Consider the following 13771-nt stretch of genomic DNA (forward strand, 5'->3'; position numbering starts at 1 on the left):
CAGCCTGGTGCACATCCTGCCTCGCCAGCAGCATGCCTCCTGCCCAAGCAGCGCACCCACTGGGCTCCACAAAGGAGAGATCAGAACACTCGCCAGTCGCCATGACACGCAGAGCAGTGAGCGAAGGAGCAGGGCAGGGAGGTGTTGCCCTCCACAGCCTTCCCCTGTGCCAGACCTGGGGCTCAGGGAGGAATCAGACACACAGTTCCCCAGTGTGGCTCTGCCCTTGCCTGCAGGAACACAGTGGCCTGCAGCGCCACAGCCATCCTTACTGCCCACAGGGCCACTGGGGAGCAAGCACACATCCTGGACTCAATCAGGGTAAGGGGGATGACCCCAGGAGCCTCACTTCCTGCATCTGAAAATAAGGGCTAGTGGGGAAAGGCAGGGATTTCTGCACAGCAGTACGTGTAGCACAGGCCTGGGCAAGCGGCAAGAAACCTTGGGGGACACAGACCTCCACAGCTGCCTTTCTCTGGCTCCCACCCACCAAGTTTTCTTGCGTTTTGTGTTTTGCCTGAACTGGAGGAGGCGAAGAGTAGAGCATCCCTGCATACTTGGTCCGGCCACTGCAAGGTATTCTGAGCAGGGCCCACCCACCCCAAGGTCTGGCCAAGAGGAAGCGAATGTGGGGAGGAAGGGAACCGCACCTCCTGCCCTCCACAGGGACAGCCCCCTGCCCTTCCTCTGGCCTGTGAGGACACAGAATCCTCACAGGTGACAGCCCAAAAGAGTCTTTCTGGCTGACTCTTGAACGTAGGTGTGCTTCCACTCCCTCAGAAGGCAGAAGGAGCAACAGGAACACAATGCAGTGTGGTGGCCTCTGCCCCTGCCAGGCCACGCCACGCCACATGCACTAGTGCTGAGTGAGGGACCCAGAGCCCCACGGGAGGAGCAGGCCTGGGGAATAACCAGGCCCCCAGGCACCAGCCATGAACATGCAGCAAGTCTGCTCTGGAAGCAGGAAGGGGAATGCAGGCTTTTTGTGACTCAGGAGGCCCAAGATGGGGTCCTCAGCTTTTCCCCATTCTCCACCCATGTGATTCTGAGGGTGAGGATTTGGGGGACCCTATGCTCTGAGAGAGCCTTCACATGGCAAAGCATGGGGCCCTGGAACTGGCTGTAGAGACTGTGGCAGAAGCAGACCCACAGCTCTTTGCCAGAACCCGAGGAAAAGTGACAGGATGCTCCTCTGAAGTTTAACTCCATCACCCACATTCAGGAGAAAGCCCTCAATAAATCTGTCAGTGACAAAGCCGAAGTTTCCCAAGCATACTGATGCACAGACGCCATGGGCACCAGACTGCGTGGCTGATGCCACCTCAGGCAAGGGCCCAGACAGGCATGAGTCAAGCTGCTCCATGGAGGTGACTGACTGGAGATCTAAGGTTCACCTAGCTGCTTTCTCACTCTGACCAGTCCGGGGGCGGTGCTAGCTCCAGGAACAGCAACAGCAAGAGCGACCCAGGGCCTCTGCCACCTCCAGGCATCTGCAAGCAGCGTGTTGCCCCGAGAGAGAGCGGGAAGAGGAGAGAGGGAGGGAGAGGAGGCAAGCAGGCTGCATGCAGGGGGGCACCAGGTGCCACCCACCAAGAGAAGGGCTGCTTGCTCATGCTCTGGAGGAGGTGGGGGAGTAGGGGGAGCAGGCAAAGGAGACTCCAAGCCACCCCTTCATGGGAAAGCACAAAGGCACTGCTGACGGTTAAGGAGACAGATGAGAACATGGCTCCCAGAGGCATCGAAGCTCCCCCGCCCTCAGAGCAAGAGCACCACAACCTCATCTGTTCCTGCTGCCAGAGAGGGGGCTCAGGAAGCTGCACAGGGTGGGCCCTGGAGAGGCCAGACCTCCAGTCCTCAAGTGTCTACACGTCAGGGTGCAACACCCCCTGCCCGCCACCAGGAACTGGAGAACGATGCCCACTTCTTATTTGGCTTCTGAGTGATAAGTGGGTGGTGGGTTTCTGCTTCCCACCATTCAGTCTGTGAAAACTCACTCAGAGGCAGGATAAGCAGCAGCAGGTTGAGCAGGGTCAGAAGCAGAAAGTGGGAAGAAAAACTGTGGAAACATACCTTGGCGTGAGGGGACTGCATTTTTTGATACATCTCCAAGGAATAGTGATGAAGCCACATTTCAACAAAAACCTGCAAAAAAGCATTAGCTAGTCAACCATTCTCAACAATGGTGCCAGACCATTCAGTGGGGAAAGGACAGTGTTTCCAACAAGCAGAGCTGGGAACACAGAATATCCACATGCAGCACCGTGAAGCTGGGCCCTTCCTTCACACCATTGCCAAAATGTAACTCAAAATGGGTAAGCAACCTGAGGACAAGAACTAAAACCATAAACTCTCAGAAGAAAACATGGGAGAAAACTTCATAACACTAGATTTGGCAATGGTTAATTAGGTATGACGCCCAAAGCACAGGCAACAAAAGGAAAAATATAGACAGTTAGACTTCATCAAAATCAGCACTCTTGAGCATGAAAAGATACTATTGATAAGAGTAAAAAGGCAATCAACAGGCACAGTGGCTCAGCCTTGTCATCCCAGCACTTTGAGAGGCCGAGGTGGGTGGATTACCTGAGGCCAGGAGTTCAAGACCAGCCTGGCCAACATAGTGAAAATCTGTCTCTACAAAAAATACAAAAATCAGCTGGGTGTGTTGGGGCATCACACCTATAGTCCCAGCTACTTGGGAGTCTGAGGTGGGAGGATTGCTTGAACCCAGGAGTTTGAGGCTGCAGTGAGCCAAGATTGCACCACTGCACTCTAGCCTGGCAACAAAGTTAGAACCTGTTAAAAACAAAATAAAAAGGGCTGGGCACAGTGGCTCACACCTGTAATCCCAACACTTTTGGAGGCCAAGGCAGGTGGATCACCTGAGGTCAGCAGTTCAAGACCAGCCTGACCCAAGGAGATGGAGAAACCTCGTCTCTACTAAAAATAAAAAATTAGCTGGGCGTGGTGGCGCATGCCTGTAATTCCAGCTCAACTACTTGGGAGGCTGAGGCAGGAGAATCGCTTGAACCTGGGAAGCAGAGGTTGCGGTAAGCCAAAATCACGCCACTGCACTCCAGCCTGAGCAACAAGAGCAAAACTTGGTCTCCAAAAACAAAGAAAAGAAGCCACTCAAGCGTCTACTGAGAGATGAATAAATAAACACAATGTGGTACATCCACACAATGGAACACTATTCAGTCTTAAAAAGCAAGGAAATTCTGATACATGCTATAACATGGATTAATCTTTAGTCCATTATCCTAAGTGAAGCATGCTCGTCACACACAAATAAGTACTATATGCTACAAATACTCTGCGTATGAGATCTAGGAGTCAAATCCATAGAAACAGAAAGCAGAATAGTGGTTGCCAGGTGCTGGGTGGGGAATTGTTTAATGGTTTGATTTCTTCGTTTTTCATTAAAAGAGACAGGGTCTCACTATGTTGGCCAGGCTGGTCTTGAACTCCTGGCCTTGAGCAATCCTTCCCTGCTTGGCCTCCCAAAATGCTAAGATTAGAGGTGTGAGGCCCCTGTGCCCGGGCCGGTTCAGTTTCAGTTTTGCAAGAAGAAAAGCATTCTGGAGATCGGATGCACAACAACATGAATATATTTAACACTACTCACTGTACACTTGGAAATGGTTAAGACAATAAATTTTGTTATGTGTATCTTATAATTAACATTTTTTCTTAATTAAAAAAAGAAAAGGGCTGGGCACGGTGGCTCACGCCTATAATCCCAAGACTTTGGGAGGCTGAGGCAAATGGATCACTTGTGGTCAGGAGTTCAAGACATGGTGAAACCCCATCTCTACTAAAAATGCAAAAATTAGCTGAGCGTGGCAGCGGGCACCTGGAATCCTAGCTATTTGGGAGGCTAAGGCAGGAGAATCACTTGAACCTGAGAGGTGGCGGTTGCACTGAGCCAAGATTGTGCCACCACACTCCAGCCTGGACAACAGAGGGAGACCTCCATCTCAAAAAAAAAAAAGCTTTGGTCCAGGAAACAGCAGTACCTTCCAGTTCTGCCCTATAAGCCCTGTGTCACGATCTCCTGCCTTCTTCATGGCCAGCACAACCCACAATCCACACAGCCAAGAGTCATCTGGGCATCACGGTCCCCTCTGTGAACAGGGCAACGGTTCTTACCATTCCACTCTGCGAGGATGCTGTGAAATGGTGTGGAGGCTTCAAAAAGTGCAGCACTCCAAATACTAGGAGTTATATACAAGGTGGAAGATAGAATCCTATCTTATCTACATGCCAGGCTGTCAACAGCAAGGCTGTGGCTACCAAGTCAGCCCCAGGATCCAGCGTCAGAAGCAGCACCTGCTGAAGCTCTCTGATATGTGCCTAGAAGACACAGCCAGGACCTAGGAGTTGGCCAGCACTCAGTGAGTGAGCCAGCCCACACCATCCTGACAGGCTTGGGCAGACAAGGAAATCTGTCACCTACTACTTGGATCCCCTAAATCAATGGAAGGCCTGGGAAGGCTGCACAGACCCCTCACCATTCAGTGTCATAAAAATGCTACTGGGGCAGGGCTTAATATCCACATAATGGTAATCACAGGAAACATCTCCAACAACACGGGAGATGGAAACCAAAACACTCTGCAACAACTATAGCACCACAGGCAAAACAAAACAACTTCCATGGACAGGGGATCCTGGGATGAAAAACACCATCAATGACATATAAGTTAGAAGGGTGGGTAGATTTATTTTCATGTTTTCTAAATAGTCATAGCAGGAAAATACCAACAATTTAAAATCAGCCCCAGGCTGAGGGGCCATCTCTGGGACTCTGTCCCACATAGTAGAAGGTGGCTAAACAGTTTCTTTTTTCTTTTTCTTTTTTTTTTTTGAGATGGAGTCTAGTTCGGTCACCCAGGCTGGAGTGCAATGGCACGATCTCAGCTTACTATAGTCTCCACCTCCTGGGTTCAAGCGATTCTCCTGCCTCAGCCTCCCAAGTAGTTGAGACTACAGGCATGTGCCACCATGGCTGGCCAATTTTTGTATTTTTAGTAGAGATGTGGTTTCACCATGTTGGCCAGGTTGGTCTCAAACTCCTGACCTCAGATCATCTGCCCACCTCGGCCTCCCAAAGTGCTAGGGATTATAGGCGTGAGCCACTGCGCCTGGCTGGCTGAACAGTTTCTTTTGACCAGCTCGACTCTCACCTGGAGCAGAGTTTCTGGCCTCCAGATCTCATGGGAGGCGGGGTCTGCATTCACAGACGTCTGATGAGAGATGTGTCGCTTCAGGAGGCTAGTGTGGTGGAGGCCATAGGAAGCAAAGGGCATGGCTGGTGTCCTGAGGGAGACACAGAAACAGGCCTAAGTTACAGGCTCCTGCTGGCCTAGCCAGGGGCAATGTGGATCTCAAAATCAACGAGAGCAGGGACAGATTACAAGTTGCTCAATAGCACAATGCACACCTCCCCCCAGCCCCCGATCCACACTGATATACCTGAATAAATCAATAGCACAGAGAGAAGTCCTCCTTACCACAAAGTGACTACTGACTCACCAATGAAGGAGGGATGAAGTTTAGAGAACCACCATTTGGTAACCGCCCTATTAATAGCTAATTTGGTCAACCTCAACAGTGAGGTTGGGCATGGGGGCTCACACCTGTAATCCCAGCACCTTGGGAGACCAACGCAGGAGGATTTCTTGAGGCCAGGCATTTGAGATCAGGCTGGGCAACAAAGTGAGAATCCATCTCCACAAAAACATTGAAACATAAAACAGCTGGGCCTGGTGGCATGTGCCTGTAGTCCTAGCTACTTAGAAGGCTGAGGAGGAAGAATGGCCTGGGCCCACAAGTTGAGGCTATAGTGACAAATGATCAGGCCAACTTCACGCCAGCCTGGGGTGACAGAGCAAGACCCTGTTTCTAAAAAATTAAGAAATTTCCAGCCTGGGCAACATGGCAAAACCCTGTCTCCACAAAAAAACACAAAAATTAGCCAGGAGTGGTATGCCTGCCTGTAGTCCCAGACACTTGGGGGGTTGAGACGGGAGGATCACTTGAGCCCAGGAGGTTGAGGCTGCTGTGAGCAGAGATCGTACCACTGCACTCCAGCCCGGGGTAAGAGAATAAGACCCTGTCTGCAGATAAAATCAATTTGAAAAAAGGGGAGAATCAAAAGTGGATGTTAATACTAGTGATAATTACATAGTCTCCATACATCTTTCTGGTAAATCGTTATCAATTTTTTTTTTTTTTTTTTTTTTTTTTTGAGGCAGGATCTTATCCTGTTGCCCAGGCTGGAGTGCAATGATGCAATCACAGCTCACTGCAACCTCAACCTCCTAGACTTAGGCCTCCCAAATAGCTGGGACCAACACTACCATGCCTGGCTGGAGTGCAATGGCACGATCTCAGCTTACTGCAGCCTCCACCTCCTGGATTCAAGCGATTCACCTGCCTCAGCCTCCCGAGTAGCTGGGACTGCAGGCATGTGCCACCATGGCTAGCCAATTTTTATATTTTTAGTAGAGATGTGGTTTCACCATATTGGCCAGGTTGGTCTCAAACTCCTGACCTCAGGTGATCTGCCCACCTCAGCCTCCCAAAGTGCTGGGGATTATAGGCGTGAGCCACTGTGTCCGGCTGGCTAAAAGTTTTGTGCTATGTTGCCCAGGCTCTCACTACTGATGTTTTTTTGTTTGTTTGTTTTTGAGATATGATCTCACTCTGTAGCCCAAGTTGGAGTATAGGGGCATGATCTTGGCTCACTGCCACCTCCGCCTCCTGGGTGCAAGCAATCCTCCCACCTCAGTCTCTCAAGTAGCTGAGATTACAAGCGCATGCCACCACGCCTGGCTACTTTCTAAATTTTTGGTAGAAATGGGATTTTGCTACATTGCCTGGGCTGATTTCACACTCCTGAACTCCAGTGATCCGCCCACCTCAGCCTCTCAAAGTGCTGGGATTACAGGTATGAGCCACGGTGCTCAGCCTCATTACTATTTAATCTGGGCACAAAGTAATTATTTTACAGTGGAAAAACCTGACCGACACCTTTTTCACCCACTGATAAAGAGCACCTGGCAAGGACCAGGTGTCCCACTAAGATGCTCCTGCCAGCAAAGCCTGTGCTAGGCCTAGTCACCAGCAAATACCAGACAGCCTAAGGGGTGGCCGCATGCTCTGGAGGGGTCAAGGTCAGGAAAGACAGAAAGGCAAGGGACCATTCCTGACTGAAGGGGACTAGAAATATCACTGCATACAGTGGGTGAGCCTGTGAAACATCACTGCACATAGTGTGTGGCCTGGTGCCAATACTAACTCTCTGGTGTGATTATAGGCACTGTGACTATATAGGATAATGCATTTGCTTTTAGGAAATACACTGAAATATTAAGAGGTCAAGGGGTGTCATATCCTTTAGCTTACTCATAATGGCTTAGAGAAAAAAACACATACAATAGAGGTCGAAAACAACAGATGCAGCACAGTGTTAACAATTTGGAAATCCGGGTGAAGGGTCTATGAAAGTTTCTCTTTTTTTCCGAGACAGGATCTTGTTCTGTTACCCCAGGCTAGAGTGCAGTGGCACACTCACAACTCACAGCTCACAGCTCATTGCTCCTGGGCACAAGTGATCCTCCCACCTCAGTCTTCTGAGTAGCTGGGACCATAGCTGCACATCACCACACTTGGCTAATTTTATTTTTTGTAGAAATGAGGCCTTCCAACGTTGCCCATGCTGGTCTCGAATTCCTTGTCCCAAGCGATCCTCCCAGGTTGGCCTCCCAAAGTGTTGGGATTACAGGCGTGAGCCACCGTGCTCGGCCTGCAAGTTATTTTTATCATGCATGGAAACTTTTCTATAAGTCTGAAGTTATTCCAAAATAAAAACTTAGGTGTAGTGGCTTGCACCTGTAATTCCAGCTACTTGGGAAGCTCAGGCAGGAAGACTGCTGAAGCCAGGAGTTCAAGACCAGCCTGTGCAACACAGCAAGGCATCCTCATATCTCTGCAAGAAAAAAAAATAAATTTTTTTTACTTAGCTGGCTGTGGTGATGCATGCCTGTAGTCACTGAGGTGACAGGCTGGCTTGAGTGATGATTGTGCCACCAAGTGATGACTGTGACACTGTACTCCAGCCTGTGTGACAGAGTAAGACCGTCTTTAAAAATACATAATGGCTAGGCCAGGAGTGGTGGCTCACACCTGTAATCCCAGCACTTTAGGGGGTAAAAGCGGGCAGATCACTTGTGGTCAGGAGTTCAAGACCAGCCTGGTCAACATGGTGAAACCCTGTCTCTACTAAAGATACAAAAATTAGCTGGATGTGGCGACAGGCACCTGTAGTCCCAGCTACTTGGGAGGCTGAGCCAGGAGAATCACTTGAAGCTAAGACAGCGCCACTGCACTCTAGCCTGGGCAACAAGAGCAAGACCCTGTCAAAAAAAAACAAAAAACAAAAGAAGCCCACAATGGACCAGTGTGGTGGTTCACGCTTGTAATTCCTGAACTTTGGAAGGCTGAGGCAGGAGGATGGCCTGAGCCCAGGAGTTCTAGAGCAGCCTGGGCAACATAGCAAGACCCATCTTACAAAAAAATAAAATAAAAGCTGGGTGTGGGGGTGCACGCTTACAGTACCAGCTACTTGGCAGGTTGAAGTGGGAGACTCACTTGAGCTCAGGAGGTCAACGTTGCAGTGAGCTGTGATCACAACACTGCACTCCAGCTTGGGCAACCAAGCCAGACACTGTCTCAAAAAAATTAAATTTAATTTAAAAAAAAAGGCTGGGCACAGTAGCTCACACCTGTAATCCCAGCACTTTGTCTGAGGCCGAGGCAGACGGACTGCCTGAGGTCAGGAGTTTGAGGCCAGCCTGGCTAACATGGTGAAACCCCATTTCTACAAAAAAAAAAATACAAAAAATAACCTGGCATGCTGACCTGTGCCTGTAATCCCAGCTACTAGCAAGGCTGAGGTGGGAGAATCACTTGAACCCAGGAGGCGGAGGTTGCAGTGAGCCGAGATCATGCCACTGCACCACTCCAACATGGACAACAGAGCGAGACTCCGTCTCCAAAGAAAAAAAACCCAAACCATACATATACTTCTTTTTTTTTTTTTTTTTGCAGTGGCGCGATCTCGGCTCACCATAACCTTCGTCTCCTGGGTTCCAGTGATTCTCCCGCCTCAGCCTCCTGAGTAGCTAGGATTACAGACACCTGCCACCACGCCCAGCTAATTTTTGTACTTTTAGTAGAGATGAGGTTTCACCGTATTGGCCAGGGTGGTCTCGAATTCCTGACCTCAGGTAATCCCTCCGCCTCAGCCTCCCAAAGTGCTGGGATTACGGGTGTGAGCCACCGCTCCCAGCCTACATATATAATTTCTAAAGGAAAAAATTAAATTGAAAAACCCAATAAGTTAAAACAAGGCATCAAAAACCGCTTGGCAGCTGGACTGTGCATCTGAGAGGGTGTGAATCTGCCTCGCCTCCAAGTCCTCCACAGGATCAGCAACATTTCAGGGTCACTGATCACTGCCGCCAACTGGGCAGCGTCTCCTCCCTGCTGCTCCCTTTCTCCCCTCCACCCTCTGGGGAATCTGTCCACATGTGTGAATTGTAGGCAAAGGCCTGGCCTGCCTTGCATATGCCAGCAGATCTGGGGTGGGCCAGCATCTGCAGGAAGGGGCCTGCATGCAGCTTCCCAGGGAAGGCGATGGGCCAGTGAGATTAAGGAGGGTCAGAGGTGCATAGGCAGCTGCTGCCGGGGCAAGAGGGTCTCCTGGGAAGTCGGTCAAGAGGCCCTGCGTTAGGGCCCACTGAGGACCCAGGACAGCCAGGCATGAGAGCCCCGGTTTACACTCCCTACCTGTGCAGGCAGGCATCAGGCTCAGCCTGTCTGGACTGGCACAACAGGCTCTTTGGCCCAGGGCCTCCCCTTCAAGACCTGCTCCTGGGGCCCAGAGATTTCCATTTTGTTTTTGCTCATAGGACAACCTTTCCACCCTGCTCACTGGCTCAGATACTGCCTGTGGGGAGGGCTGCTCCACGCACAACACAACACATTCCCATGAAGGCCAGGGAGGCCTCCAGGGACCTGATAGCTTCAGTGATGGCCAAAGACACTGAAAACTAAGGACAGATTGCCCTCCACACCCCCACCCTCCAACCTGTGCTAAGACAGCTAGGGGTGGGGAAAGAGGCATGAGAAAAATGGGGGAACCCCGGACAAAGGGTGACAACACTGTCCCCGTGGGCGATGCAACTGACCAGGCCACTCCCTTATGGAAGAGCCACGTCTTAACAAAGGGCAGCCTTACCTGGGAGGTGGTGAGGGGCTGGTTCCCCCTGGACTGGAGGAGAGTGGCGGGGGCACACTGCCTTCGGTGGGCAGGAACCACGACAGGTACCTGTCCACCAGGATGAAATAGGCACAGTCTGAAGTACGGACGTGGAGGGACACAGGGAGTGGCTGGAAAACCAAGCTAGTCGTTAGCATGGGCTCCGGACGCTGCCTGGCCAACAAGTGCAGGGAAGCCCTGGGCCATGGTCCCACCTCTCCCAGCTAAAAGCATCCCTTCCCTACCTTTTGAGTGATGAGGCTCACGGCAAAGAAGAATATGTAATACTCGAACGGATCTGAGGGCAGCGTCAGGGGCAAACAAGCAGGGTTGATGAGCAACCCCCAGTGTCGAGTGCTGGGCCACCCACAGCCTCCCTACCTCAGGGCCACCAAAGGATACTCAGGGCCAGGTTCAGGCCAAGGCCCCCAGTAGGGGTGAAGCGGACCTTGTTGTGGTACAGGGGACTGTCAGGGAGGATGCGCTCCTGGATGGACGCCTTCACAGGACCCTGCAGAGAGAGGCAGTGAGGCCTGTGGGCAGGTGCTGGTACACAGTGCCCGATACGCAGTGCCCCACATGCACAGCAGCACTTGGGGAAGGCCGCTGGGTAAGAGACCCACACACAGAACCCATCTGTGGGGACAGTGCCCTGCCTCTCAGCAGTGCCTGAACAAGAGTCTTTGCTTAGAACTTCTCCTACCATCTCATAAAAAGCTACACACAGCAAGGGTAGCAGCCATGCAATACCCATTTCCTTTGCCTCTCATACCCCAGGAACAAATCACTCCTCAATTTGCCCTCAGAGGACTGGAGGAGATTGCCCATCACCACAGGGCTGTGCAAGGCCCACTGCCCCGAGCACCACTCTCGCCACTGTGGTTTACTTGCAGGCAGGTAGGAGACAGGAAAGTCAAACCTATAGTCTTCAGCTTGAAGCTTATAAACCAACTTCATCATTGGGCCACTGAACATGAACTTGAACAAACACATAAAAAAGCAAATGAACTGCAAATTATCCTGCTTTGATTGCTTCTCAATCGTAAGAAATTCAGAGAGCGGTTTAAAGGCAGAATCACCATGAGGAATCACCCAGCCTCTCTCCGGTGACCAATCTACCTACCCAGGGTCAAGAAATTCCATCACGATGCTGTACTCCACAGGATTCACATGCCCTTGTAAGCAGCGGAGGTTCCAGCCAATGAGGACACCATCTAGGCTGCCAAAAATGCTCTCTACCAGCCATGGGAAGATGGTGTGCAGCTCCTGAAACAATGTGTGGTGAGGCCGCAGGCAGGACCGGCACCCACTCCTGCCCCAGCTCTAGTCCTGCGCTACCTGCTGCCTAGCTACCTCTGAGGAGGCCACTCCCTGGCTGAGACCTATGGGATCAGTCCTGCACCCAAAGGAATCCTGGTGCCATGGTGCCAACAAGAGCAGCTTTGGGTTCTTCCAGTGGGGTACATGGCATACCAAGCAGGTCGCTTTAGACTTGGGCCAGGTAAGTAAGTTGGCCTCCGATCAAAACACATTTTTGGTGTGTGATACAAGACTAAATTAAGAAAAAATAAATAAACAGAAACAATGAAAAAATTAAAAATAAAATAAAATAAATAAACAAAATACATATGTTTTGAGACAAGGTCTCACTCTGTTGCCCTGGCTGGAGTGCAGTGATGCAATCATGGCTCACTGCAGCCTTGACTTCCTGGGCTCGAGCAATCCTCCCACCTCAGTGTCCTGAGTAGGCACACACCACCACACTCAGCTACTTTTTAAATTTCTTGTAGGGATAGGTTCTCAGTATGTTCCTAGACTGGTTTTGAGCTCCTGGGCTTACGTGATCCTCCCAACTTGGCCTACCAAAGTGTTGAGATTACAGGCATGAGTCACCACCCCAAAAGATTCTTTAGAAAGTGTTGGAAACTTCTGACTTGAAGGATGCTCTATCAGAAAGGAAACCAACATCCTTCCCAGAGTGAGACCCCTAAAACCGAACTGACCTATTGCCATTTGGTATGAACTCCTTGTCTAGGCCAGCTTCCTGGGCTTGACAATTCCAGGTGTGATTTAAATACATATTTTTAGCATTTACATCAGGGTTTCTCAACCTTGGTGCTACTGACATTTTGGGCTAGATACTTCTTTGCCGCAGGGAGCTGTCCTGTGCTTTGCAGGATGTTTCCAGCAAGCCTGGCCTCTACTTCCTAGATGCCAGTAGCACACACTCCCCATCTACCTCCAGATGTAACAACCAAAAATGTCTCTGACATTGCCAAGTGTCCCCTGAGGGACAGAGCACCTGTGGCTAAGAACCCCTGGTCTGTAAGTTCACATGTTTAAATGTGTCTATAACATAATGGTCATGATAAGGGCCCGCACTCTGTGCCAGGTAGTGCTTGGGGTTGGGGCGGGGAGGGAAATTAGGAATTATAATAAAGTTCTTCAAGGAACGTATAAGACATGCTCCAAAGAGAGACATTAGCAGAGCTATACCTTTGCTGGGAAATCCTCAATGACTTTAACCAAGTCTTGGCACTGCTGTGCAAAGGGCTTATTTATAGAGTCAGCTTTCAGGCTAGCCTAGGAGACAGAACGAAGCAAAATCATCATGAGGACATTCACTCTGCAGCTTTTCATGATACTCTGGCTTGAGTCAAACAGAAATCCAAGCAATAGGTTGAGTCAGACACATAATCACTGGCCTGCTTCCCCAGCCTCTCATGTGTGTCAGTGGCCCAAAGAGTCCTACTAGGAGAGGCCACAGTTCGATGCTCTCTGGACCCGGAACTGTCAGGCTTGTTTCCCAGTGCCCCTCAGAGGGCTGCACATGGTCAGAACAGGACTGACTTCTGCCAATCCTTAAGCAAGGGCTGGCCCCAGAGCCAGCCCCAGAGCCAGAAGAGGATCTTGACTGTGTAAGGGCATCTCTCACAAACCACAGAGTACCACTGAGTTTGTACACATCAATTGGAAATTCCCAACCTGATGGACCACCATGATGACACCATTGTGATCATCAATAAGAACGCCCAACAACATTAGGGATATGGCAGAAGCTCTCTTAAATGAGCTGTTCTTTATTCAGTAGACAGTAAATCTACTAAACTAATTATCTTAAAACACAGGGCAGACAAAAATTATAGATGGCTTCAGCCAAGTAGACACTAATCATGAAGGCAATGGAGAGGCCAGAAAAGACTCAGGACAAGGACTAATGAAATCTACCTAGTCATGGGATGTGAGGAAAGCACCCTGACTACAAGGAGAAAAAGGGCATCTGTGCAAATAGATTAAGATCAGGAGAAACGGCTAGAATTTCAACCAAGAGAGCTCTGCCAAAGGGTATCTAAGGCCTTGTCTACCTCCAAATGAGGGTGGATTTCACAGGGCTTGAGATAGAGACCTGAGCCATGGGCCAGACCTGTTGACTCTAGTGGG

At 50.3% G+C, this 13771-nt stretch overlaps 1 pseudogene across 1 annotated transcript; it reads right to left on the reverse strand.

Moving 5' to 3' along the window:
• Nucleotides 1–2007: 2007 nt before the first annotated feature.
• On the reverse strand, nt 2008–12924 carry LOC113223355 (annotated as a pseudogene). The gene is made up of 8 exons (XR_003308711.1): nt 12827–12924; nt 11454–11596; nt 11222–11297; nt 10733–10841; nt 10576–10628; nt 10310–10461; nt 5190–5322; nt 2008–2142 (listed from the first exon to the last, which is right to left on the reverse strand). The product of XR_003308711.1 is annotated as a sphingomyelin phosphodiesterase 4-like (transcript).
• Between the last annotated feature and the right edge of the window lie 847 nt (nt 12925–13771).

Source organism: Piliocolobus tephrosceles, unplaced genomic scaffold (assembly GCF_002776525.5).
Source record: "Piliocolobus tephrosceles isolate RC106 unplaced genomic scaffold, ASM277652v3 unscaffolded_41058, whole genome shotgun sequence".
Lineage (NCBI taxonomy): Eukaryota > Metazoa > Chordata > Mammalia > Primates > Cercopithecidae > Piliocolobus > Piliocolobus tephrosceles.